This window comes from Aythya ferina, assembly GCF_964211825.1.
Source record: "Aythya ferina genome assembly, chromosome: 6".
Taxonomy (NCBI): Eukaryota; Metazoa; Chordata; class Aves; order Anseriformes; family Anatidae; genus Aythya; species Aythya ferina.
This window is the reverse complement of record NC_140303.1, coordinates 12,933,581-12,961,012: the sequence shown is the minus strand read 5'-3', so window position 1 is coordinate 12,961,012 and position 27,432 is coordinate 12,933,581. Positions and strand designations below refer to the sequence as shown.

The 27,432-nt window shown below is 49.0% G+C and overlaps 1 protein-coding gene and 2 long non-coding RNA genes across 3 annotated transcripts in view; 2 read left to right on the top strand and 1 right to left on the bottom strand.

Annotated features, from left to right (window-relative positions):
- The first annotated feature begins 493 nt into the window (after nt 1-493).
- LOC311438947 lies at nt 494-5,640 on the top strand. The gene is made up of 2 exons (XR_014694451.1): nt 494-936; nt 3,740-5,640. It is a non-coding gene; the product is annotated as an uncharacterized lncRNA (long non-coding RNA).
- Nucleotides 5,641-7,787: 2,147 nt separating this feature from the next.
- On the top strand, nt 7,788-26,809 carry LOC311438950. Its single transcript, XR_014694455.1, has 3 exons — nt 7,788-8,070; nt 16,958-17,166; nt 25,755-26,809. It is a non-coding gene; the product is annotated as an uncharacterized lncRNA (long non-coding RNA).
- TWIST2 (twist family bHLH transcription factor 2) overlaps nt 26,444-27,432 on the bottom strand; it is a 35,903-nt gene continuing 34,914 nt past the window's right edge. Inside the window, exon 2 of the mRNA XM_084524036.1 lies at nt 26,444-27,254. The gene's annotated coding sequence lies outside the window, so the exon portion shown is untranslated. The remainder of the gene's footprint in view (nt 27,255-27,432) is intronic.

Genomic DNA, 27,432 nt, shown 5'->3' with positions numbered 1-27,432 from the left:
AGGCTGTGGGGAAGTCACAGCCTGGTCTTGTTTTACAACAGCGTAACTTAGCAAAAACAGTTCCTGCTGAGGCTGGAGAATATATTCATATTTCATGGCGGTGCAAATAAAGTCTCTCACAGGCTGTGCTAATGAAAGGCTTCAGCAGGGAAGAAGCAAGCGTGGAAGAAATAATTACAGGTTTAGAGGGAACGTGGATCATCTCCGTGTGTACTGGGGCGCTTATCAGGTCTGCCTGTGGGATTTCTAGTTGCAAGGATGTGGAAATCCTCAGGGCTGTGCACCTCTGGCCTAGGCTGAGTACCCCCAGCCTTCACCCGGGCAGTCTTCCTCATGAGTAAGCCCTCGTGGGTGCCTGTACAGTTTCTCCTTAGGCAGGCAGGTAGTGATGGGGCTTTCCAAACACTCTGTGACACCAACACATGCAGCTGTGGAAGGGCCCCTCGTTACTTAAGCACTCATTAGTTAAGTCTGGCAGGCTGTGTGGCCTTCATCCTCACAGGTTTTCAAGATGAGGCTGGATAAAGCCCTGAGCTGAGCAACCTGGTCACAGCTTACCCTGCTTTGAGCAGAGGGTTGGGATGGAGACCTCCTGAGCACCCTTCCTGCCTGAATTGTCCCATGAGCCCTCTGGAAACCTATAATTGGGAAGTTATTCCCCTGTGCGTTGCTGTGTTTTGGTACTTCTGCTTTTCCAGCAGCCTGCCTACAGCCCAGTCCTCCAGCCCCCATGGCTCAGGAGCCAATTCTTGCCCGCACAGGGACTTGTCTCTTGAATTTTGTGCTCATCTTCATGTGGTGCCTAAGCCTGAGAGTGCCCACAAGACCTGGGACTGGTGCTTGGCCAGGAGACTGCAGACCTGGGACCTGCCTCCCCTCCAGGACCAGCCAGAGCTTTGCTTTCAGAGCTCAGAAGGAGACCACGCACTTCTCTAGGTAAGCCATGGGGAGCCCATGCCTGGTTTCTCCTCGCTCCCCAAATTTAAAGCATGCTAATTGCTTCAGTAGCACTAATGAGGGTTGATAAAAGATTGTGGCATGTATTGCCCCCCTGCTGCAGAACCTCTTTTCCCTGGCCAAGCTGCTGCCCGATCCTAAGGGGAAAAAAAGGTATGGATTCTGCAATTTCAATGTATTTAAAGGAGAAAAAAAAATCTTTTATTTGAGGATGTGTGTACAGAGAGCACGGTGCGTTTATGCTTGTATCAAAGCAGAGCTCTCAAATGGTCAGCGGTTACAGAGGTCCTGCAGGAACACGAGACCTGTTTTCCATTAGATGAGGAAGGGAATGGGGAGCAATTCCCGAGTTTTAAAGGGGATTAAGTATCCAGAGTCCTTGAGAAAGCTTTCAAAACTTCACCCTTCAATTATGTGTTTTAGTTTGAAGGAGGAGAAGGGAAAAAAAAAATCCCTCTTTCCCCACTGCGTAGAGCAATTTCTGAAATCCTCCCCAATCCCCGTGAATAATAGAGGCAGCGCGAGCTTAGCAACTGTGTTTCAGCCGGCTCGGGTCATTCGGTGGTGAGCAGCAGGAATTTCTGGGTGGCTCTGGGGCTTGTTTACCCAGGATGTGGGGCTCAGCACTGATGAGGGTCCCTGCCTGGCCACCGAGCCCAGCCACGGCAGGGTTGTGCTGGGCTCCAGGGCATTCTCCGGTCTCAAATCATGTTCTGTTGTGCTCTGGGAGAAATAAGATTGGAACCAAAAGGGATAAAATACACCTTTGGGAAAGGTGGTGGTTGTGAAGGGGAGGCAAGCTGAAGCAGAAACTATGGAAAAATGCTGCTGGGAGCCCCAGGGGTGTCCCAAACCTGAGGAGTGCTGGGCAGATGCTGGCGCAGCCACGAGGAGCGGGTCTGTGCGGCAACCTGGCATCCCCTGGCTTTATTTTTTTTGGCTGAGGAGCCCGGGGATGCCCACAGCGGGGTCAGCTCCTGAACCCCAGCTTGGGGGGATGCAATGGGACTGCCGTGTAGCTGCGAGCTCACCCTGCGGGGCGGCTTCCCATAGCGCCGGCTGGAAGCCGACCAGGGCTGCCTGGTTTCCTCCGTGCTGATTGATGACGGCTTCTAATACGCTGATATACTTCTCCCGTTTTATGGGGCGGTTGATGCTTAGCATGTGGTTGGGTAAATGGCTCTGCGTTCGGCGGTGTAACAAATTGTCTTGGCCAGGTTTATCTGTTGGGCTTCATTAGGGACCTCTGTTGCGCCAGATTCTGGGGGTGCTGAAAATGAGACTTGAATTGAGTTATTCCTTGCGGGTTGCAGGCTAATTCTTCTTTCATCTAAAGCCTTTTCATATTTGACCTCTCTCCCCCTTATCTGTGACGGGTAATTTGATTTGCACTGTTATTTCAAAACAATTCCTTTTGGTTCCCTTTATGAGTCGAGGAAGGCAGGACTTAAGGACTTAAGTATCACGGGCTGCTTCCAAGCTCTGTTTTTGAAGGGGCTTGGGAGGACGCGGGGGGGGAGGAAGAGCAATCCGACCAGAGCGGTGAAGTATCTGCAGATCCCATTAGGATTCCTCCGAAGTGCATCTCAGATTCGCTCTGAGAGCTGGCGCGGAGGCGCAATGGATCACGCCATGGTCTGTCAGAGCCCCTGCTCCAAAGGATCCCGGTTTACGGTGCTGGTGCTGCCGCTCGGTTTAGCAATTTATTCCTGGGGCAGCGCCATAAAAACTCCTCTAGCTGAGCTGCGCTGGCATTTGTTTCTGGAGGGAGGGAAACAACACACAAACACGCAACTTCACGGCTCCCAACCTCCCCCTAGTCTAAAACACGGAGCCCCTCTGGTCCTGGGGTCCAGAGCAGCTCGTTTCCCAAGTTCATCGGCGGGGCAGCCAGCAGGTACCTGCCCAGCACTCGCTGCAGGGAGCCAGCCCTGCCAGCCAGGAGGGCCAAGTGGCGTTGGCATGAGCTCCGTGGTCTGCAGGGAGCTTGAACAAAGCCCATGCCAAAACCCCAAGGGCCACCTCATCAGGGTGGAGGTGCTGGAGAGAAGTTCCTGAGAGCAAATGACCTCCAAACAGCAGGCAGACCTCCTGCCTAGAATCTCGGATTTGCAGTAATTGCCTAAATAAATATTAAAAAATAAAGAAGGCGAGCTATGAGTCACCTGTGGAAGGAGCTGAGCCTCATCCTCTGGAGCAGAGACAAACTGCCCATGCCTGGAGGCAACCTGTGGAAATTTTGGCTGGTGGTGATGGCAGTGAGACAGCTCCAGAGATGTCCAGGAGTGAGATAATTCTGGTCTTCCCCCTTGTCCCACTGCAGGACAGTCTTCTGCTTTTCCATTTCCCTGTCTGAAAGAAGATTTGCCTGTCTCTTCCCTGGCTGTGGGACCGTGGGGAACTGGAGTTTGATGGCAGAGCTGCTCAGGCAAAAGCCAAACAGAGGAAATTAAAAATTGCTGTGAAAAATGTTCTGAAAAATGTATTGGCTTACAGTGCTCAATGGAAGCTCTCAAGACAAGAAAATCTTTTCTTTTTTTTTTTCTTTTCATTAATCTCCCAGTCTTTTTTTCCTGGGCAAAATAAAAGATGTTAGCCCAAAAGAACACTTCATATTTTGGTTGGTTGCTGGAAAAGTCAAGTGAAACGAGAAGAGGTGCACTGCCACCAAAACCATCTGTGGGCTTGGGCAGCCTTGCACAAGCCCTGCTGGGTGGTTGGTGAAAGCCAGCTTCTGGTTCACGTGCTTTTCAAATTTTTAGTTGATTTCTTTTTTTTCCAGACAACTTGGATTTCACTTGAAATCTGTCTGGCAGGACCTGGCTTCCAGCCCGCTTGGAACCGTGGCCCATGGAGATTAATGACATGGAAAATGAGGAACGCTGACCGTAAAACTCTGAAATTGTGGGAAAAGACAGCTTAGAGCCAGCCTTTGGTGAGGAGGTGTGTGACTTGTTCTGGGATGGTGTTTGGAGAGGCAAAGGCTCCTGCTGCTCTTGCAGGGGAACAGCCTCATATTTAACAAGAATGTCTTGAAAAAAGTCTGTCTCTCCGCTCACAAAGGAGCTGGAGTGTCTCAAGTACAGCAAGTCCTTTCCTTTCCCTCCCAGAGGGTGTGATCCAGGTTTCCGCGGTCAAGAACGTGTTCCTGAAAATACGGGACAGCACGGGCTGGGGCAGGGAATCGGCCAGAAGCTCCAGTCTCCGATTTCACCTCCCAGTGTGGAGAGGGCACGTCCCTGCCCTGTGCCCCAGCTTTCCTGCCCGTAAATCAGCAGCTTCCTCATGTTTTGGGGAGCTGTGATAACCGGTGTGCAGCTGCTTCGAGCCATCCTCACCGCTTCCCGAGGGTTTTCCTGCAGTGCCAAAGCACTGGGGATGTGCTGCTGCTTTTGGGGACACTGAACAATCCCTCAGGCTCCAGTCCGGTGTGTCTTGGTTGTGTGTTTGTGGCCGGACTGGTGATGGGATGATGGTGCTCCCCTGCCAGCCTGAGCAGGGTGGATTTTGGGGGTTGCAAGCAGCAGGAGAAACAGGGAATGGGGATGCAGGTGGTGGCTGTTTCCCCTGGGTGGGTTGTCCCTCTGGACTGGCTCTGCTGGATTGCGAAGTAAAAGGCAGATGAAATGCAGATTTAGAAGCTTATTTATGCCCAGACAACAGGCTTCCATCTCGGAAAGTCCTCTGAGCAAAGTGCATCTCTCTACCAGGCAGGTATAATTCACTTGGAAACACATCTTGGGTTTCTGGTCCCCAAAAGGTAGGCACAGAGATGCTGTGGGGGGTGGATGGTGTGGATATGGATGGGAGGAAAAAGGTGATTTCCACCTGTCAGGTCATGCACTTTGCCACTTTGTGCCCAAGGGTTTTTGTGATTGTTTCCTGCCTGGTGGAGCTCTGTCCTCAGAGCCTCTCTCTCTCTGTTTCCTTCCCCAAATCCCAATAGAGCAGTATAAGCTCTTTTCTCCCCATTCTGATCCAAGAGCAGTCAATGGAGGCAGTGGTGGAGGGCACACCCAGAGGTGGCACAGAGCAAAGGATTTTTTCTCTTTTCAGCTGCAATTTCCTCTCTCGGAGCTGTCTGTCTCTGGAGCAGAGGTGTTTGGCCATCCCTTCCATGGACCCTTCCCAGCAGCCTGTCTCGAGCAGGACTGGTGGATGCAGGCACTGGATAAATCAGCAGAGCAGAGGCTCAGAGCAGTGATTTAGGAGGCTGGGGCATGTCCCCTTCTGGTCGTGACCCTGTGAAAGCGGGACGGGGAGAGGGAGAGGGCTGTTTGAAGTCCCAGCCAGCCGTCTTTCCTTTTCAGCCTGTTCAGCTGAGCTCGATTGAATTAACATCCCCTGGGTGGAAACGGGGTGAGGGCAGACTTCTGCCTCGTGGGTGAGCCCGTGGTGCCCGTGGCACAGAGAGGCCAGCTGCGGGAGCATCCCCACCCTTTGCAAACCACCCTGGAGGGGCTGGGTGGGTGGTTTGCTCCTTTGATTATTTCCCCTAACCCAGCCCAAGCAAACAGTGAAGAAACCAGGGAGAAGGGAAGGTGAGGATGAATGGGCCCTCAGATGGGGAAAGGTGGAAATCACCTGGAAAGAAGAAAGAAATGTGTGTGTATATGTATTTATATACATAAATTTATACAAAAACCTGACCCAGCCCTGAACTTTTCTGGCAGGGAAGCAAAATTCATGAGGAAACATAGCACAGCCTGCAATTCCTCATTATATCAGTGGGAGCGACGTTACCGGGGCCAGTAAATCTGCCAGATGGCAACGGGGGGATTAGGTGGGAAGGTGGGACCCGCAGGAGGGTGTTGTGTCTCCCCTCCCCAGCTCCCCCTCCGCCCCCACCTTCCTCGTTAAGGAATGTTAATCACCCCAGCTCCCAAAGTGCTCTGGGAGGTTTGCTTACAATAAAATCTTTACAGTGCTTGGAGAGGGGTTTTCCTTCCCCCTCTCTCCCTTGCATGCAAGGCTTGGGAGGGATGGCAGCTCAGAGCTTCTGCCCTGTTGGCGTCTCTGGGGTCTCTCCACCCACAGGAGACTTGAGGTGAGGATCCTCTCAGTGATGCTACAGGCTCCTGGTGTGATGGGGACCAAAATTTGGACTGGCAACAAGCTGTGGTTCCTTGTTCATTAACACCGATGGTGTGGCATCACTGGCAGCATAAGCACAACTGGGATGAGAGGAGTGTGGGCTACATCTCTCCGCATTTCTTCAAGCATCCTGCAAGCCCTCGGTGGGTTCCAGTTTGCTCATCAGGTGGCTTGTACCATGTCAGGGCTGGGATCAGGCTGCAGCCAGACCCCGTTGCACACATTGAGACTCGTTTGTCCATTTGTCTGCCCAAGCATTTTCAAGAAACTCACAAATTTAATTTGTCTGAGATAACTGCCCTCGGTTAGGTTAGTCCACAAGCAAGGAGCAGACTCAGAGTTATCTGCAGGGCAGGGAAAAGGAAACAACCCAACAGATACATGCCTCAGAATCCCCTAAGCCTCGTTTGCTTAAGTAACCAGACCAGCGCTGCCAGGTTGGGATCAGTCCCAGCTGGGTGTTGGCTGCCCTGTGCTTCGCAATGCTTCTGACACATCAAGGAAAAGCCTTTTCAACAAACGCACCAACAAAGAGAGAAAATAAACGATTAGAAATCAACAGGCTGGCAGAGGACCCAGCTGGCCCCTTTATCCCCCGGCTTGTTTATTTTCCACAATCGCTGATGTTGTCCTCGCTGCTCCATCACGCCAGGAAAAACCACAGCTCGGTCCTCCTTCCCCAGCTGTCCTGCTGCTCCCCCTTCAGCCTCAGTTTCCTCCTCATCCTCCCTGGCTGTCCGCGGCTGCGTGAGCTGTGAAGGATGAGCAGCTCTTCTGGAGGGGAGGAGGAAAAAGCGCTTCCCCAAGGGCTCGCTGTGATTTCTTGCAAGTGTTTACAGGATTAATACTGGCAAAAACCAAGCCGCCGGCGGCTGTGCCAAGGGATGATATCACGGGACTGACGGACTCCAGAGCTGCTTGGACAGATCCGCCAGAGATAAAAGGGGAAACGGTCTGATTAGACCGGAGCCCCAGCCCATCACCTTGAGAAGATACACGGAGTATTTTGGGAGATAAAAAGTGCTGCAGCCCAGCGGGGTGCTGCCTTCAGCCACCACAACCAGGCTGAATGGCTGGCACTCCTCAGAGCTTGCTGAATTGTGGTGTGGGACGCATGTTTTGGTGATCCAATGGGGCTGTGTACACACACGCGAGCAAAATATTGACCTATTTGTTAGTGATAAGGCCAAGCAACTCACTGCTCGGCTGCAGAGCTCTTTGCTTCAGGGTGTGCCTGCTGAGAAAAGCTTTTCTCTGTGGGGGGAGTCTGTGAGCAGGGAAGGAGCTGGTGGGGGAGCAAGGCAGAGCTTGTGTGCAGAGCTGAAGATGGAGCCCTGCTTCTGCCTTTCCCTGGGGAGCACCCGTGGTTCTTCAAAGCAAGGGAAGTATCAGCAAGGATTACAAAACCATCCTGAAAAGGAGATTCATGCGTTGTCTGCATTGCCCCTTCCTCCAGCTAGGCTGCTGTCTTTGCTGCCACAGTGCTGGTGGGGCCACCAGGCTGCTCCTAGGAAAGCTTGGGCTGGCTCAGAAACATTAAGACACGTCCTAATTTCATTGGGAAAATAAATAGATAAATAAAATTAAATCAACTCCAGGATTTCCAGACTGGGGAAAAAAAAATAAATCAGTCCTTTCTTCCACTTTTCTCTGTGTGGAAGTTTGCTCTTAATTAATGCAGGTCTTTTATTTGGGGTTTGTCTGATTAGTTATTTATTTTTATGATGCTAGCAGGAAAAGGAGAAGCTGTAATGCCCAAGCTGCGTCCAGGTGAATGTACAAGTTAAGGCCTTGCTCGCCAAGTCCTACAGGGAGAGGAGTGCTTACGTGACCTTGTGGCTTCATGTCCTTTCTGATGAGGGACCACGGAGGCTTTAGACCTCACTGAAGCCAAGGCTGACTGCAGCAAACTGATCAAAAAGCAAATTATCGTCCATGCGTCTGTCCAGAAATGCTTCAACCAGCCATCTGTGATTTATTTGCAGCACCGATTTTTGGAGCCTGTGATGAATGAACAAGGTAAGTCCAGTTTGGGTTTCATTGTTTGTCTTTGTTCACCAGCATCCTGCCTGGGGAAGTCACCTTCCCTCTCAGGGTACTGCTGCCAACCAAGGATGGCCTGTGAGGTGTAGGAGTCTCGCACGATGGGTTGTTGTGTTTGGTTTGATTTTTTATTTTTAATGCTGGTAAAGATATATCACACGAGCACCCTGCGCAGAGCACAGCCCCTTAGCGCTGTGTTCAGGTGAGGAATGTGGGATGCAACAACCTGTGCTCTGAAGGGTTCAAAAGAGAGGAAAAGAGCATGGGAATGAACAAAAGCCCTGTTCCTCCTTGCTTTGCAGGTGGGGAACTAGTGCAGATGTGCATGAACAGCAGGACGTGTCCCACCCTGGTATAGCTGTGTATGCACCTGTCTCAGCTCATCCTCCAGATTCCCTCTTGAGTTGATGAGAGCACCTCAGAGCACAATTTGTCACATCTGCCCCAGGCTTAGTTTGCCTCAGGCTTAGTTTGGTTGTGATGAAGCAAGCTCTCTCCATTAGCTATGAGAGAAAATGGCCCCATGTTCAGGGCTCCATGTCATGGAGCTGTGGGACGCCACCTGAAATGTGCCCTGAGGTACTTCTCACACCACTCTTTCTTTTCTTCCCTTGCCAAGAATTTCCTGCTTTGCAGTGCCTGCAGAGCGTCTGCCTGTCTCACGCTTGTTCCTGCCCAGAGCCCAGTGTTTCCCCAGACAAATGGGCATCCAGACAAGCCCAACCTTGGGAACATCATGGTGCAAATTCAAACTGAGCCACGTTATACTGCAGTGGTTACAGGACGAGATTGCTTATAGGGCCAGGCAGTAGAGGCTCAAAGAACACTACATGATAAATTACACAATGTCGTCAGCTTTGAATGGTTTTTGATCTTTTGTCAGCTCAACGATGACTAATATGATGCAGCATGTGTGTCTCTAACTACATCACTGCAGGCAGCATATCATGAGCAGTGCAGAAATAAATCATGCGCATCCCAAAGTACAATGAGAGTGTTAGTAGAGGTTGGGTCAGGTACCAAAGTCAAGGGCTCCTATGTTCCCTCAGGGTGCTCTGGGTGCTAAGGAAATGCTGTGGGGAGCCAGATGCTGTCTCCCAGGCAGGAACAGAAGACTGCACTGCTTTTTTATGCCTCGGTACCTCACACATACCAGCATCGCCCATTTTCCCTGGCATACTTGTGGTTAAGGGCCTAACCTGACTCAACAGCGACCTGAGAAAACATCGGTGTCCTTGCTCTGGTAACCCAAGCTAATTACTGGGAAATGACTAACAGGATTGGATGTAATCCTGTCTCATCAGCACTCTGCCCCACAGCTGCAATAGCAAGGAGAAAAAATAGGACTGGGCAGGAAAAGGGAAGGCAGAGCAAATAGCATCTCCAAAAACTTGGAGGTTTTCCTCTGTGACTGACCACCTGCATCAGCAGCTCCTTGCTGAGAGCAGAGCATTGAAGCAGTGTGACCATGCCCTTTGTGGTGCCATCAGCTTTTTGCCCAAGCTTCACCACACTGGATGCTGTCCCACAGTACCTCTCAGTGGTCATGGCCTAAGTACACGTTGGACCAACGTGTGCAGGACAGAAGTGGCCATGTCTGGTATAGCCTTCTTCCCTTGGCATGGGACCCCACAGCAAGCCAGTAACTGAGCTGGGAGGACATAAGGTTATAGTGGTGGCCTCTGGCCCATGCCTGTGCCCTGTGGATGCTGTTAGATGTCACCAGACAAGGGTGAGCCAAGGCTCCCAGAGAGGTAGAGCTGATCACTCCTCAGCAACCCTTTTCCTGCTATGGCAATTAGGAAGGCTCAGTTGGACCTTTGCAGGGGTTGTGATTTATGACCGTCCTGAAGGATTTTGCTGGTGGTTTGGTTAGAGGAAGGCCCCCACCACTCATGGATGGTTTGAATTTGCAAGTGATCTGCTTTCTCCTCATTTCTGTTAGTGAACGTCACAGACAATATGGCCATGGAGCTCCACATGGCCAGATCTGGCCATGGTAACACACCTTGGGTCAGCACCAGCATCTACCTTTAGGTGGGTGGCCAGTTTGTGGCCTGGGGCCTCCTGCTCCTCCGTGCCCTGTGTCTCCCTGGGTGGTGAAGCAGGAGAGACACCACTGGAGGCCCAGCCACGTGCTGGGACCAGGAGGTGCTGTCCTGTGGCATGAAACAGAAAGCAAGGAAGACATGGGGAACACAGAGGCCCAAGTCCCATGATCTTTCCTAATGGAAAATTCTGCCAAATGGATGCTACAAAACAGTTGTTTTGGTAAAATTCCATTTTCCAAGAGGAAAATAGTTTATTTGACCTGGAGAAGATCTCACAGGTCATGATGCAAAATCTTCTATATATTCTTTACACTGGTGGAGGGAACCTAAAGGAAACCAGAGGAAACCATCCTCTCCCAGGGCTGTGGTGGGTTCCTCTTGCCCAAAGGAGGGTTTCCTGCCATCCAGTGGTTATTCCACTGCTGTGACCTCCCCAAAAAAAATGTCGGCTTGCAGCGCAGCTCGATTCTTATCTCCACAAAATGTCTGCCCCAGGCTCGCAGTGCAGCATTGCCTGCTTGCCTGTAACCAGCATGTTGCAACCTCTCTGGAACAGGGCCGAGGCATGGGCGATCACATACATTTTGAATTAGGAAGCCTTTAACTCCTTCTCACGCCATCTGCGCTGTCCTGTCTTTGTATTTTATAGCCGTTTCTGCAGCTCTACAGCCTGCGGCTTGGTTACTTTTTCTTCCCCGAAGGCAGAACCCAAAGGGTTTTCTTTCCCCGGCGATTGCTGCCGTTGTGTTCGAGCTGGAGAAGCGGCACCACACCACCCTTCTCTGGAGAGCAGGCCTGGCGGCACATGTGGCTCCTCCATTTTGTCAGCCGCTTCTGCAGAGTGCCGGTGTTGTGGGCAGCAGGGAAACCTGCTGGTGTGGGTGCTGTGAAATCCGAGCGTGGGGCACCTCCACACCATCCATACCCTAAGCTTAGCCTGCCTGGAGGTGTACCCTCAAAAACCTCTGGGGATCCCCAGTTTGTTCATGTCCATGTTACCCTGAGAAAATCATCTCCTCGACTGGTTACCTTCCGCCTCCCTCTAGTGGTTGTGGAGCCGGATGGGCCTGTGGTGGTGGCAGGGAGGTGGAGAAGGGAACAGCATTGCAGTGTGACGGCTTGCTGTCTCCTCACCTTGTTATTAATGCGTCTGAAGGCCACAAGCAGGGTTCCTGCTTGATCTGAGAGGGACACACACGTGTGATATGTCCCTGGCACTGCCAAGCTGCAGTCCGAGCCCTGAGCCAGCACGGTGGAGACAGGGAGTCACACCCTGCAGCTTACTTTCTTGTTTTCTTAAAACACCTTATTTTTTCTCCCCTAAAGAAATAAGCTAAAGAAACAGCTATGCAATTTTCATCATGCCTTAAACATGCCCTCTCCCTGTCCCCCATCTCCATGTCAAGACTGTAAGATTACGGGGCTTCGGTTTTATTCATGGGCTGAACCAATTCAAACATGTGGCCGAAAGACTGGAGAAGAAAGATGTTGTTAATCTGATGCTCTGGCTTCAGTTCCTGATGCTGTCAGCTGCTCGGAGAGTTAAAAATGAGTAGATGAGTATGGAGCTGAGATGGGATAATAAATATCAGGCCAGTACCCCCCTTAGTTTCTCCCCTGTCGCCCTGAGATGTTTCAGAGCTGGCGGTATTCATTGCTAAGCAAACATCTGTGTGTGTGTGTGTGAACATCTTCTCGCTAAATATCACAAGAAGGGAGGGAGCTCCTCACCATGCAGGAGCTGGACAGGCTCTCTGAGGTTTAACGTGAGTCTGGGGCTGTATTTTTGCATTGACAACCCTTCACACCTGGCCTTAGGACAACTTCTCCTGCTCACCTAGCCCCGAGTGGGAGCTTTCAGGCTCTTAAGCCTGTGGAGCTGGTGGGCTCTGTGAGAGAGGAGGGAGCACGAAGTGAGGCTGAAGGCTTTGCCGTTGCCTGTCCTGTCTTCAGACACTGGTTTCTGTGCCCGTGGGAATGGGACACATGAGCAAGGAGCTCATAGCGTGGCAGCGATGGGGTTGGGCTGAAGCAGCCCCATCTGTGCTCCCCACGGGTCCCTGCAATGTTTCAGCCACTGACGCAAGTTCTCGGCCCTGTGCGTAGGCAGGGAGATGAGAGGGCTGCAGCAAGCAACTGGTGCATGCTGTTGCACTCCCTGCAGCCTTCAGGCTTTGCCAGATTTTCTTCTTTTCAGAGACCCTCCTCCCTACTAGGGGTTCCGTGCTTCAGCTGGTTTTGGCTTTGAAGGACAAGCAGGACAGTGGCTTGGTGGCAAGGTGCTGCTGGAGGTACAGGCACACAGAGATCCCCTGGCACCTGCCCATTGTTTCCTCACCCGTCACCTTGGCAGAAGGCTTTTTGAGTGTCAGGGAGGAGAAATGTCCTGCCCGGGGCCTCACAACTAGAATGACCATGCCTGGCTGTTGGCCCCACCTTGCTGGAGCACTGCATCCTCATATAAACCCCCTCTGTGCACCCCACAAAGCCCAGACCTCCTGCAGCTCATTTCTTGTGTGTGAGAGCAGAGTCACCTACAAAGGGCGAGCAAACAGTGCCCTGAGAGCCCCAACCTTTCCCCGCCACCCCCAGGACGTCTCCCTGTCCTTCCGCTATGCCATCCCTCCTTGGGAACGGCCCAGCCATCGCTCCCGCCCCACGTCCGCGCACGCCCTGACCTTTCTCCCAGCGCTGTGCACAGATCTGGGGATGGTCTGGGTTGCCTGAGCACTGAGATTCCTTTCTCCCTCTCTCTCTCTCTTTTTTCTTTTTTTTCCCCCTATGGAAGTTGGGTGGTTTCCAACATGAGTCACTGTCCGCCTCTTCTCCGTAATTAGCGTGCTGGGAGTTGCAAGTATGACTTTGGTGTAGTCTACTAGAATTAATCAAAGTGTATCTTACACATTTAAATGCAGTAAAACCATCATCCGGCCAAATCCCTCCTGACTGGCACAGCCCTAGCCCCAGTCCTCTCTCCCTCTGCTCTTTCCTCTTCTTTTTTTTTTTTTTTTTTTTTTTTCCTTTTCTCTTTTATCCTTCCCTTTTAGCACTGTTTCCCACAAATGCTTGTAACCTCCCTTTCCCTTAACTTTGGCAAAGCCCTTCTCACGGCGGTTTATTTTTTGTGCAAGTTTTGCAGCCCATTTCCTTGTGTCCATGAATGTCTCATTGTGGCTGGGTGTTGGGAAGTTGGCACTTTGGGCTTTGTTTGTTTACTTCACAGTCTTTTGACATCTTAAATATGAGAACAATATTACCATTTGACAATAGGAATAAAAACAAGTGACCCACCCCACTGCGTCTTTCAACTCCCCATTAAAACCTCTTCATTTGTAATTGATTTCAGGAGTGACCAAACTTTTAAAGGATCAGAAAATGTTATGATTTGGGCTTTTCTCCCTTTCTGGCCATCTTGTTGTATAATAGCCATATGGGTAGAAGAGCTCCAGTTGCTTTGCTGATGTAAGCTGTGTGCATGGTCAAGACCTTCTCCAAAGTGCTGCCTGGTGCTGATGTTGGTGGAGATGCCCGCACTCCAACCTGCATGTACCAGCCAGAGGTGGGTTTCCCACTGGTCCCCATCCTTCAGGATAGTCTTGAAGCTGTGTTCTCAGACTGGTTTTGGTGGTGGAGATGTTGGTGCTCACTGTATGAATTTACCTGACCCTTCTCCCCATGCTGGGCTGGGGTGAGCCGCTCAGGTGTTGATGAGACACACGTTTTGGGGTTTATTTCACAAAAAGTCCTGCACCATCTTTGCTCCATCTGAGGACAATAATTGGAGAGATGGGATTGCATCTGCAGATGAGTGGTTCTTGTTCTGTGCGCTGTCACCAGCCCTCTCTGTCAATAAACACCAGAGGGGTAAGTTGGCAAACCCTGGGGGCTCTGCAATGAGAGTTTTGGCTTAGTCAGGTGAATTAGTGGTTAAACACAAGCCAAGAGCTCAGGAGGCAAAGTTCAGACAAAGTCTTGCTATGGCCCTCTGTTTTCTTGGAGTGCAGATCTCACCTTGAGAGGGCGGAGAGCTGCTCACCAGAGGGAAGCTCCATCTGACATCTCCTGCGAGAGCTGCACTCTGTAGGATAACGGAGTAGCTCTGTTAGAAGTGTGTTGAAACAGAATATGGGCTTTCTGTCATGCCGAGAGTAGTGCTGCTGAGATAAAAGGCATCCTGTACCTTAGAAGTACAGGTAGGAGAGCTGAGAGCTCAGAGTGGGCTGGTCTCCATCCAGCGTTTTCCCTTGAAATTATGATTTATTTTTTTTTCCCCTGGAAGTGGAGAACAGATTCCCTTGTCTTTTGATACACACGGTATCTGTCATCACTTGAATTCCTCCCAGATGACCTGCAAGTTCTTAAAGACAAACTTGAAACTCTCCTTTGCCTGGAGAGTGGGACTATTGCATTCCCTCTTCATTTACCCACCTCTGTTTTCAGTTCTCCAGATAAATACATAAAAATATATGAGCAGCCAACTTTCTGGTCAGTGAAATTTCAAAAAGTTGAAATACTGATTTGGGAAGAACTGAAACATGAAATGTGAATTTCTGGCCAACCAAAAAGAAAAAGGTATATTTTCTGGTCAAGTAAGATATTTCAGTCAGCCTGAAATGAAATACCTGACTTGGACACTGAATGTTTTATACTGTAAAATTATTTAAAAAAAAAATAATAAAAAAAATCAAAGTCCTTTCAGAGCTTTAATTTAGAAAGGCTTGAAATATGCTGTTCTGATTTTTTTTTTTTTTTGCCAGATTTTGTTGCTAAAACCAAGCACTCAGTGAAACCGCTGCAAATTGTTTTTCTTTTAAATATCCATTTGAAAACTATCACCCAGCTCTACTTAATCTGGCTTTTTATGGCTTCCCAAAGCTCCAGCCAGCAATCCCTGAATAATTAGCTTCTATCTGCAATCTAGGAGCTCCACATCTGCAAGCCAAATTTCACCTGTAGGTGATTGTCAATAAAGCTGAGGACTGAACTTGAGAGTCTAGGAGTTAATGAAGAGGAAGATGTTTTTGGCACCAGTTTGGGAAAACATCTCAGCTCAGCACAGGCCTGTAGCATGTACTTAGATGCAAGTGTGCGCGTAAGTCCTACTTGGCACATGTTTGAAGTGCTTTCCTGAGTCAAGGCCTTCAATTTCAACCTCCTAAAAAGTTTTGGCAAACCATGAAATGTGCTTAAAGACGAGAAATGAAAACACGTCGTAGTTGGCAATAACCTTTGAGTTTTGAGGGATGTTCATTTTATAGGTCAAAGACATATGGGAAAAATTCATACATTTCCCAAATAACAATGCATAGCATTGGGAACAATTTAATCTGAAACAGCAACGTGGGGTTGGGTCATTAATGAATCTTGGATGCAGTCATCCATACGCTGTGAAACCCGGCCCGAACGGGGCGCCCAGATAAGGACGGATGTGCCCCGATGTGTGGTGGGCTTGGACCACCGCTTGTGCCCCCACTTGCACCTACAGGCTGGTGGTCCAACTCGTGACAACCAGCACAGTGCCGAGGTGGGTCGTCCGGGTGCTCAGGGCTGAGTGCCGGCCACCTGCGTGTCCCTCGCACCTCATCCAAGGAGGTCCCCAGTGGCCAGCTCTTCCTGAGCCAAGATCTAGAGCTCCTCCGGAGCCATCCTGGCAGAGACGGAGGCCCTGTGATTGGGGAGTCACTCTGCTCCAGTGCTACAAGTGTTCTGCAAAGACCTTGGCAGCGTGAACTTGGGGGAAGCCAAAAACATGACAAGGGTGGACAGGCGTAGCGTGTGTGTGGGAGGCGCAGAGGTCGGCACGGAGACACGACTGCCTCCTCTGAAAGGAGGGAGGCTGAGAAGGGCCTGGGCAGGGTCTTCACAGGCATCCTCCCCTTCTTGTGAGAACCGAGCTCGTCCCCCTCCTCAAATGCTGAGTTGGGGCAGGTTGCTCTTCATCACAGTGGATGGGGTTTTGGAAGGAGCCCATTGGAGTTCAGCCCTCTGTTCTGAAAGATAACAGGAATGTCCTAGCCAGCAGGACTTGGCTTGGGATTTTAACTGTACAAAGGAAACCCCAGCCTCACGATTCGTTATCCCCCTGCTCGTCACTTGGCTCTGTTTCAGATTCAGCCTGTAAAAGGCAGTGGAGAGATTACATGAAGGAGCTTGATTGCACGTCCACTGCATCAGTTGACCCCAGAGTGGCAGGGCCCCATGGACCCTTTATTTTTATCCTGGGCTCAGATTGCTTTTCAGTTTTGCAAGAGAGTTGGAGGTTGGGGACTGTGTGACTTCCAGGACAGGATGCAAGCTCAGAGCAAAGAACCCACCCTGTGCCATTAGCCAAAATCCACAGCTTTATTTTCCTTCAGGTTTGAGAGTAGGCTTGTGCCATTAGACCAGATAGCCCAGGAGGGGCTGACACATTCATGTGTGTATTCCAGCCCTGTTTCTAAACACAAGGGCTTGAGTAAGGTAGAGTGAGTATAACACATGCACACACAGTTCTGTTTTAGCTCCTTAGCCATTTGAGCACAGCAGAGATCTTAATCTCAACTGCTGTTGCTTTCATTAGAGCATCATATGGGAAAACTCCCTCTGAAGATCTGCTGTCAGCACCTGGAGATGTTGTGGAGTAGATAAGGTGCAGGTGATGTGTGCATTTGCTGTTATATTTATTCAACCTGTTGGAGGAAGCAGCATGGTCCCACTTAAGCCCATTACTACCACAAGGGGAGAACTAGACTTAAAACCTGACGTGGGCTCTGCCAGATTTGTCCTTTTCCTAGGGTTCTTCCTCTCACCTCTCCCCCTCCTCTTCATTGCAGCTGCATCCACACGATGGCACTAACCCGCAGGCACTGAGTGAGGCTGGGGAGATGGAGATAAAGTTTCCCCCCAACCAGGGGAAAGTCTCCTTAACAGCCCTGAGCAGAATGAAGGCCAAGTGGGATGGAAAAGCAGAGCTGGCTGAGCTGGATATGACCCCCACCGTTCACACCACGTGGGAGCTGCACACATTTATTCCTGGCTGGGGGTGAGTTATGCCATTATCAAATTCATCCTTGGTTGTGGTGGGCAGCAATTCACATTGCTTATGTCTTACCAGGGCATAATTAGACATGTTAGGCTATGCAGGAACAGCTGAGCAGTCATCCACAATTTGCTCCCTGGCTGGGTTGATGTAGAAAGTTGTGTACCCTCAGCTTGAAGCTCTCATGAGACTTCAGAGGAGTCTGACCCCACGTCTCAGAAATCACACTTTGTTGCTGTGTTTCAGTATGGGTGTTGGGAGCTGGGGTGTGAAGCTGTCTGGGAAGCATGGTTGCCTTGGTGCAAAGTATATCTCCTTGGCTCTCCTGACACTGCTAGGAACAGTGCGTCTCCATGTCCTAGCAAGATCTGTGCAATGGCGGATTTAAACACCAGACCCAGCTGAAACCACCAAGCGTGTTTCATCCACGAAGCCCTGTGGAATGTGAACCTGCAGCACTGGGGCAGAAAGTGCATTCAACTCCAGAAAGGGTCAGGCCATCATGGTGGGCTTTTCACAACCACCTGAGGGGATTTCCCTTTCAGCAGGATTTGAGCACCCAGATCCCTTAACCCTTCTTGAAACTGGCTGTCTAAATCACCTCCTCCTTGTATGGCAGCAGCCAATTTATTTTCCCATGTCAGCTGATGTGTTGTTAAGGCAAGCAAGTACCAAGAACCATCACTGTTGGGAAGTTTGAAAAAGTGCAATGGGAGAGGTCAGGATCTGTAAAGCAATAGAAAAGCTGAACCTTTTGGGAGACTCAGAGGTGTCCATGGCATCAGAGGGGAGTGGAATTAAAAAAAATAAATAAAAAATTCACTTCTGGATGTGCAGTTTCCCAAGGAGAAGCACAAATGATTTGCACTTTGGCTCACGGGGTTTTGGTTGCTCTTTGACATTAAGCTTTAGCTGGGCTTTAGGGTATGTATGAGTGCAAGTAGCAAACCTGAAAACCAGCTGCATTTTCTGCTTTTCCCCTGTTCTCTCTTCAAAGTGAAGCAAGCACGATCATTTCTGACAGTGGTAGGTTTTGCTGGGGTTTGGTTTTGCACGTTCCAGCCCTGAGGGTGTCAAGCAGGGGGCTGATGCTGGGGGAATATCGGTGGCAGAGCCATTAAAACCCGGCAGCGGGACTGCTGATCTGGCAAGAGTTGGCTGAGAGGTTATAAGGCTGGCCTGGGGCCATGTGTCACATCTCTGCCACCTTTATTTCTCCAGCAACCCTGACTGGCACTTTGTAAGTTGAAGCATGGGGCAGGATGTTGACAAAAGCTTCCTAAATAGCTCGGGACTCAGAGAAATAAGGAGCTGCCCTCTGGTTTGGGGGAATGAAATATCTCTCTTGTTAAAGAGAACGTGAAGGGGAAAAAAAGTCAGTTCAGGGGTACTAAATGAAAATTTATGATCCAAGCTCTTTGAGGAGGAAGGTAGAGGGAGGCAATGGTTTTGTTTAGAAGAGAAATCATCGGCTCCGAGCCTGACCTTTGGCTCCTCCTGACCCCAATACTAATGAAGGGGAAAGGGCCTGGTCGTATAAACATGTCACAGCATGAGGTTCACTAGGGTAAGATCTGGTTACAGCTCAGCAGAGCTGTAGCAGAAGTAGCTGCTCCCAGCCCGGGCTGTGCTGTTGTGCTGGGGCTGGATTCCCCCAGTCCTGCCATGAGCAGAGGAGACCCCGTGCACCACCTTATGCAGGATGGGAGCTCCCCCACCGCAATCTGGAGGGCAGGGCAGGGACAAATCTGCTGGGGGTGTCAGTCCCAGTCATCACAGGTGGTTTCAGAGGTGTGCAGAGTGGGAGCTCTGCAGCTCTGGTCAACATCTTGAGGAAGCATGTGACTGGCATGAAAGAGTATTTTTTAATAATGTAAATTATCTTCTCACCCCTTTAGAAAGAAACTATTGAAAAGTATTGAACGTGCTGTGTTTGCAACAAAAATGCTGACATTAGGATTTTTTTTCCCCCTCTGAGTAACCAATATTCAATCCTGTTTTAATGTGGCGTTAAAAAGTATGGCTTTGTAAAGGCAGTGCTGAAGTCTCAATGTAGAGGAACAGTGAGTTTAGTATGAATGAAACTCTAACCTGAAAGCAATACATGATATATGGAAAAGGGGTCTGAGGAAACGTCTGAAAGACCCATCCATCTCCTAAGTGATGTATTCATGTGCGGTCCATAAGAACAGGCACGTCTTTGCTTACTTTCCTTTCTGCACTGCGTGTTAATCCTTTTCTTCCTCTGCACTTCTCTTTCCTATATGCACACCATTCCTTTTCTTATGGCTGGAGAAGGCAGTGCTCAGCCAGCACCTAATCAGAGGTGCACCACAGGAAAGTCTCAGCCCCCCTGGACCTGGGGTGCAGCAATACCTGGGGCTGCTGCACCCGGGAGGTGATGGATGGCCCGTGGGCATGGGGTTGCATTAGCATGGGTGATCAGAGGAGGCTGGTGAGAGAGGGGCTGCTTGGCAAGCCACAGTGAACATGGCCTGAGGTGTCACAAGACCATGACTCCACACACTACCACCCAAAATCACACCAATGTGTCTGAGGGCGTTGTCCAAACGCTTCTTGAACTCCAGGAGACTCAGTGCTATGACCACTGCCCTGGGGAGCCTGTCCCAGTGCCCAACCACCAGGTTCTGGGTGCAGAACCTGTCCCTAACCCCCAGCCTGACCCTGCCCTGTCCCAGCTCCATGCCGTTCCCTCGGGTCCTGTCGCTGTCCCCAGAGAGCAGAGCTCAGCGCCTGCCCCTCCGCTCCCCTCCTGAGGGAGCTGCAGGCCGCCATGAGGCCTCCCCTCAGCCTGCTCTGCTTGGGGCTGAGCACACCAAAGTACCTCAGGCGCTCCTCGTACATCTTGCCCTCTAGACCCTTCACTATCTTTGTAGCCCTCCTTTGAATGCGCTCTCATAGTTTTATGTCCTTAATGTGGTGGCTAAAGAACATCTGAGGTGGGCCATGTCTCAGGCTGGTGCCTGGATGGGGCAGAAGTGTGCCAGCCCCATGGATGGGCTCCATCAGCTCTGGTGTGAGCCACACCAATGCAGCAAGAGGGGCTGTGCCCATGGAGCTCCCTGCCCAGCTTTTTGGGTCCATCACCCCACCAGGACTTGCTGTCCTGGCAGGCACCATTGGGACAGAGAGCCCCACACAGCCCTCAGCCTCTGCTGAGCATCCAGAGGGGCGAGGAAGAGGAAGGAGCTCAGCCAGCCCCTCATACTGGTTAGACCCATATGTGAGAAAGAGAGGGCTCTCGGAAGAGGAGGGTCAAGGTCCAAAACCAGCAGTGCAGGTGCTGAAGCTGTGTCCTGGCTTGAGACCCAGGCGGGCCAGGGGACCATGGCGCGAGTCCCCACCTCCCACGGCGCGCTGCGAGCCGCTGTCTCGCACATCTTCAGGGCCGTGCCAGCTGGGTCGTGGCCCAGTTCCTGCTGAGTTTCCACCAGATCACTAATTTGGGAAAGAAAGCTGCAGTCTGGCAGGCCGCTTTTGAAAGAGGTTTCTGAAATAAGGGATGTTAGGAAATTTCATTATGTATCTTGTGGCCATGTGCTAAGCAGGAATGGTTTTTCAAATAACTACGCGGACAACTCAAAAGACGTGATGAACTGCAAATGACCCACAGAGCCCATTGTTTGTAGTAGCTGGTGAAAAAGCCACAGCGACTGAGGCAGGGGTGTTAGGCTGTGTCTGAAAACAATGCTGCTTGAGGTGGTGGCATGCAGCAGGGGGAGAGGAGAGTCCCCTTCACCTCCTGACCTGGTGCAGCCAAACTGAGGGGGTCCTGGGGGGCTGGCAATAAGGAAAGACATAGAGCAAACCATGAAGTCCCCAGCCTCAAAGTGCCTTCAGATGAGAGCAAATTTGCAGTGGTGTGCCATACCTTCGAACTTTGAGCAAGCACGCCAGCACCGTAGAGGCTCAACTGGAAGCACATGCTTCAGCCGTATTCATCATCCAGGCTGAAGTACGGATGAGGGAGGCTAACTGTTTTGTAAGTGTTGGCCGTAGGAAATATTACTTATCTTAAAGAAATGAATCATGTTTCAGCAAATGCTTCCTGCAGAAATATTTTTCTCACAGCCTTTGTTTCGGGTTTTGGCAGATCTGGAGCTGCTGGCGTTAGCAAAAGCAGTCCCTCCCACCCACTGTTCCTTGGGCTTGAATAGGAAATAAGGAATAAAGGCAGAGGGTATGTGGAAGGCTAAATCCATCACCACTTCTGCTCCATGCTGCAGCAGGATGTGCTGCTTAAAGGCAAATTTCAAAGAAGCTCCCCAGATAAAGTCAAGGAGAGCTGTGTGCTTGGCTACTCTTGCAAACTTACCTGTGCTGGGCATTAAGCTTGCAAATCTGCCCTTATGGCTTTGTGAAAATTCCTGTCAGGTGCTGAAGTTTGTAGGAAATCAGACCCCAATTCCTTCTTTCTTTCCTGAAAGATGGAATTTTGGTAGGGGTGACAGGGCAAATCTCCTGTTCTCATTTAATAAAATGCAGTTTGTTCCCCCTGATATCTCCCACCTCCTCACCACCACCATCCCCACCCCCCCCCCCAAAAAAAAAGGAAGAACAATTTGTTAAAGAAAAGGCTATATTTTTATTTGCAAATCAATTGCTAGCCCCTTGTTTCCTTCTGCAAAGGCTTTGGAACTGTTCCTCTCTGCCTGCAGGGAGAGAGCACCATTTACAAATGTCGTCTGGGGCCACGGTTGAGGAAGGGAGGGAGGAAAAAGTCCATCTTGATTCTGGAGAACTTCAAATTTTTTCTTCCCATTGGCAGAGAATTTTTCATGGGAAGGCAATTTCATTCCCCTGCCTGGTAGGCTCTCCGATCATTTTAAAATAGACCCCCAGGGGAATAAGGCCTTTAAAAGCTCCATTTGCTCCCAGTCATTTTACACAGTAACCCAAGCTGAAGTGAAAGATCTTTATTTAAATATGAATTAAGCTCCAACCTTACCCTTTACTGGGTTATTTTCCTTTGAGGTTTACTTTGATATTATTTCAAAGTCTTGAAGCTAACAAAATGCTGGCCAATATTTAAAGTGACAGGAGAGTTCTGGAAAAAGATTTAGGAGGCAACTAAAGTCTTTCAGTGCAAGACTCTGAAACAAGACAGGAAATCATAAAAGGGCTGAGTGCACTTTACCATACTCAAAACAAATTCTGAGACTACAAAGGCCAGTGGAATGGCATCAAAACCACAAAAAGCATCAAAATACAGCTGAAAACCCTACATCAGCTTGAATTATTGCAATAAAACATGGCTGAAATGTTGGCGATGTATGGTGTTTGCTTCTCATCAGGGTTTAGGGGACCAGCTTATGGTTACTGATTTGGTGCTAGAAGTGGGAGGAAGTGTTAAAGATGAGGCATAAAGTCATGATATTTAATGCATTGTGAAGACAGCAGGCCTGAGTGATGGATGAATGGGTTGTGCAAGAAGATCTTCTGCTGTGCTTGATCTCTCCTTCTGCCTTTCATGGTTTCCACAGTCCATCTGATGCTGAAGCAGCTGCTGGAAGGGGGTTTGTCTGACTGAAGGATCTCAACTGAAGTTCAGATGTTTGGATGCTGGAGATGAGCTGGGCAAGTCCCTGCGAAGTAAATATCTGACTGCAATGTGTGCACACAGAGAGAATTTAGGATCTTGAAAACGACTCCAGTTTTTCTCTTAATAAGAGCTGCAGTATGGCGGCTCAGAGATTTGAAAGTGAGTTACAGTGCCTGCAGAAGGCATTGCTAAGGCCCAGTGGGAAGTTAGCAGGTTTCTCCCTGGTGACATGTGGCATTTGTTTCAGTAAGAGATATGTATGAGAGATATTCAGGCAACAGCACTTCACATTTCTTGTGATTTCTGGGTACACTTTTGGCCTTTATCTTTAACCCCAATAAAGGCCACTGTCACTGTGCTTCAGAATAGCCATTCCTTTCTCTTGGAGAAGTCAACAGGAGACTTATCTTTACCCTGATCATATAGCTGACTCCATCTAGGTGCCACTTGAAGTCCCACGGGCTCCCTCCTCTCCCAGTGTTGGGTGGGATGTATGTTGCCCTAGCTGAGGTCTCCGTGCAGAGATGATGCTAAGCACCACAGACTGACTACCTCTCTTTGCAGTCACCCTTTAAGGGGGGGTTGAAATCCCCATCCCAGCGATGGTGCCTGGGTGGTCCCAGCCAAGCGAGGACTCCAAGTTTACAAGCATCTCTGGGAAAAATTGTCAGTGTTCCCCCTCCCTGGTCCCTCCTCCCCTTCTCACTGTCGGCGGCTGGGTGAAAACAGGGTGGCCCTGGGGGAGGCCAGGGAGAAAAGAGATTCCAAGGGGTGGGATGTGGGGCTTGGATTTGTTTTGGGATTGTTGTTGGCTTTTATATATATATATATATATATTATTTTATTTTCATTTGACCTACATCAAGAACTCTAGCTGAAAACTTTTTCCCTTTTGGAAGTGGGGGGTTTGGCAGTGCTTTGCTGAGCTGGTATTGAGTAAAAAAAAAAAATATATATATATATATATATATAAAAAGCACACTTTATATCACGACCTCAGGACTTGGCTTCTTTCCAGTGAACACTTTACTTTGCTATTAGCTGGACCCCTGCACAAATAGCATGTGCTGGGTGTTTTCTGCAGCCTTTCACGTATGCAGAGAGCAAACAGTTCAGGACCAATATTAAGCCAGGTCCTGCACATGCGGAGAAACCCCTGTTGTGAGGATCTGTCAGGTTTGGATGGACCTGGTGCATTACAGGATTTTGGTTTTATTCTCTTTGCACAGGAGAGTATGTCTCTGCCCTAGGAAATGCCAGTCTCTTGAGAAACCTTGGGGTTTCATGCACAGATGGAAAAAGGACAAATTCAGTCACAGTGGGAATTAGGGTGAGCACTATATGACAAGTACTGATTAGCACTAAAAAACTCCTACATATGAAAAAGAATAGTAAATATGTCTGTCATGTGCTGTACAGGGCAACATAGCTTCAGTTTTAGGATCTGCATTTTACCTCGTCTTTGGTTTCCTCCTAACGTTGGGCTGTAACTTCTGCAAGATGAACTCCTACAAGATGAAAAAGCTTTTCAGCGATTTATTGAAAGCACATCTCTTTATCTGTCAATTCAAGTGCGTTGTCTGCTAAAATGTGGTATCCAGACAATTTACAGGTCTCAGATTATCAGGGTGTCGTGGAGTGTTTGATATCCTCCATCCTCACCTTGTGACCTGAAACCACTCATCTGAGCCCCATGGCATTGCTGTTCACTGACTGACCTGACCAACTTCAGTACTTTCTGCCTGGAAAATAAAAAAGAAAAAAAGTATCCTAGTGCTCTGGATTTATTTCTGGTCTCCAACTTTACTTTTCCATGGCCATTCACCTACAGGAGCCTCTGCTAACCCCCAGAATTGATTGAAAAGGGGCTCAGCTAGTGCTTGCAACCATTTATTGTCACCGTTCACCTGATAGTGGCTGCTAGTGCACTTTGCAGCGAGAGGGAGAGAGCAAAAGCTTTGATCTACCATGAGATGTCCTTAAATGCCTGGAATTGTCAGGGAAGGTTAGCAGCCCTGATGCTTTGCAGCATTAAGGAAAGCACATGGCACCTACGGTTGCAGACATCTGATCTGACCTGCCAGGTCTCTCCTTCTGGATCTGGTCATGTCCTGGGAAAGCAAAGCAGCACATCAGGCTCTTCTAACAAATAATTAATGGGGCTGAAGTTGGATTTACAGGCCCATGCTTGGAAAATGTCACTCTTTGTGGTGACATCAGCCTAGTGTGATGTGGAGCATCATTAAAGCTTCACAAAAAATGCAGAAGCTAATGTGCACCCCTAGGAAAAAAAAACCTGCTTGCTGCGTGGCGTGCTGCATCACATGACACGTGTTATGTTCACCTTCTTAAATGGCATTTTTGGCTCTGCTGCTACCAAACGCCGAGACTGAGATGTCATCTACTTTTAAGAAAATAAGAGCGTCTAATGGACTTGATGTATTTTACTCCATGCAACTCTGCTTGTTTTAAAATAAACATTTGACATTTAAGTTCTGAAGCCTATCAGGCAATTAATACATCTGATGATACACACATGTATGTTCCGGATTTGGCATGCTAAAAAGTTTTTCTCTGAAGCTGGTTTAGATGGAATGACATGATTTATTTTTTAATGGCTCTAGACACCACAGCATTGCTTTTTTTTCCATAGCCAATTATCCTTCACCATCTTTTCCTTTCCCCCCACTACACCACTCTCTGCCAATTTCTGAGCTGATCTTTCTTACAGAGATCTGTTTTGTCTCTTGCTTTGCAAAGTGAATTGATAATTCCTGCAAGGAGCACTGAGGCTCCCAAGCTGCCTTTGCCAGAGACCTGCCGTTTAATCAATCTCTGTCTGTCACCTCGGTGTTGCAGTCCAGATGCTCTCAAGTTAACTGGCATCATTGTTAATCCAGCAGGGAAAGGGTGTGAGAACAAAAGGTCATTTGGGATAATTTAGCCCCATGTTTCCAGATCCACAGTGATTGTTCTTTAAAGGATTTTTTTTTTTCTTTTTCCCTTTTTTTTTTTTTTTTTCTTTCAGAGCAAATTCTTTTTAAACGTGTTATTTATGACTTGGAAATTGAAACCTGGCTTCAGCATGTGTGTGACCAAGAGCCTGACGGGGCTCTAGGAGACGGTGGAGGAAGGCTGGTGAGTACCAGCAGAGCTGGAAGAGGTGGAAGGGAAGGAGGAAGCAGGAGCACACCAGCAACCCCGGGTGACCACTTCTGTAGTGCAGCTAATGCTTTTTGCCCAGCTTTTATGGGTCATGCTTCTTTTCTGGATGCAATATGCAGCCCAGAAATGAATCGTAATTCCAAGGCTGAGCAGTCCAACTCCAGCCCATCTACATGAAATTCGTTTTGAAATGATTACAAATTGTTCTGTGGAAAGGCTGAAAGTTTTCTTTGGAAAGGCAGAGTCTGCAACAAGCAGTGCGTTGGAGGCCATGGCCCTGCAGATGCCCAAGCCCCTTCCACAGTGCTTGCAGCCTGAGTAAGCCTCCTGAGCAGGGCTGCGAGCGAGCAACCCACTGCTCCTGGCACACGTGGGCAGACATCACCATGCGTAAGTGATGCTGAGCTAACACCTTCTGCATTTATCACCTGCTACCTGGGGAATGGGTTTTAGCAAAGTCGGTGAGCACTGAGGCATTGGTGGCGTGGCTCAGCTCCTCAGCTTCTGCTTGGGGCTGTGCACTCAGAGTGTAAATCAAATACCCCCAGTAGCTGCATGACATCTTTATTTTTATTGGCAAGAGAAGCAGTATACACAGCGACATTGCAGTCTCTTAGCTCGTTAAAAATATCTCAATAAATAAAACAAATAAGCAACATATACACTGGAACAGAAAATGAAAATAAAAAGGAGGGGAGGGGAGGGGCTGGGAGCTGTAGCAGATCATGGAGCAATAAGGAAGAGGCAGCAGAGTGTGGAGGGCAGTCTGTAGTCCAGGCTGTACTTGAAACAAATCATGCAGGGAGCTGGGGACACTGAGGCCTTTTTTCTTCCTTTTTTTTTTTTTTTCCTTTTTTTTTTTTTTTCTTTTTTTTTTTTTTTTCTGAGAGCCTTGGTCCAGTTTTGACATTACTGTACAAGAAATCATGTTTTGGAAAAAAAAAAAAAAAAAAAAAGGAAAAAAAAGAATACAGCTAAGGAGAAATAAAATCCAAACCCAAAGATTTCTCATAAAGGTATTCCTGAATTAAGATTTATCAGAAAGAAAAAAAAAAAAAAAAAAAAAAAAGAAATCAAACAAAACGCACAGACAGACACACGGACATAAAACCCAACAACAATGAACAATCAGGAATGTTGCTTGTCTTTTCTCTTTGGTCAGTCACTTGGGGAGAGATGTTGCAAAGTTTCAGACCGTTAGCTTTGGTGCTGGTTTCTGCTCAGTCTAAGTGCTCTGCAAGAGTTCAGAGCGAGGGAGGTCAAGAGGTGTCTTTTGGACCAGTTTACTTGAGGTTGTTAAGGTTTCAGAAGCTACAAACTTGGATACATCCCAATTCCACTTCAGTCTCAGACACTGGACAGTCTAGAGAAAGGGGGAGAAAAAAAGAAAAATAAATACACTGAATACAGCACATCTTTGTGTGATATATATTATCTCATAAGCTCTTTTCCCCTGCAAACCAAGGCAGTGTTTGTGAAAACCCATAACCACATGTTAAAATCCATCCCTGGTGCCGGTAGCATGGAGACACTTGGTTAAT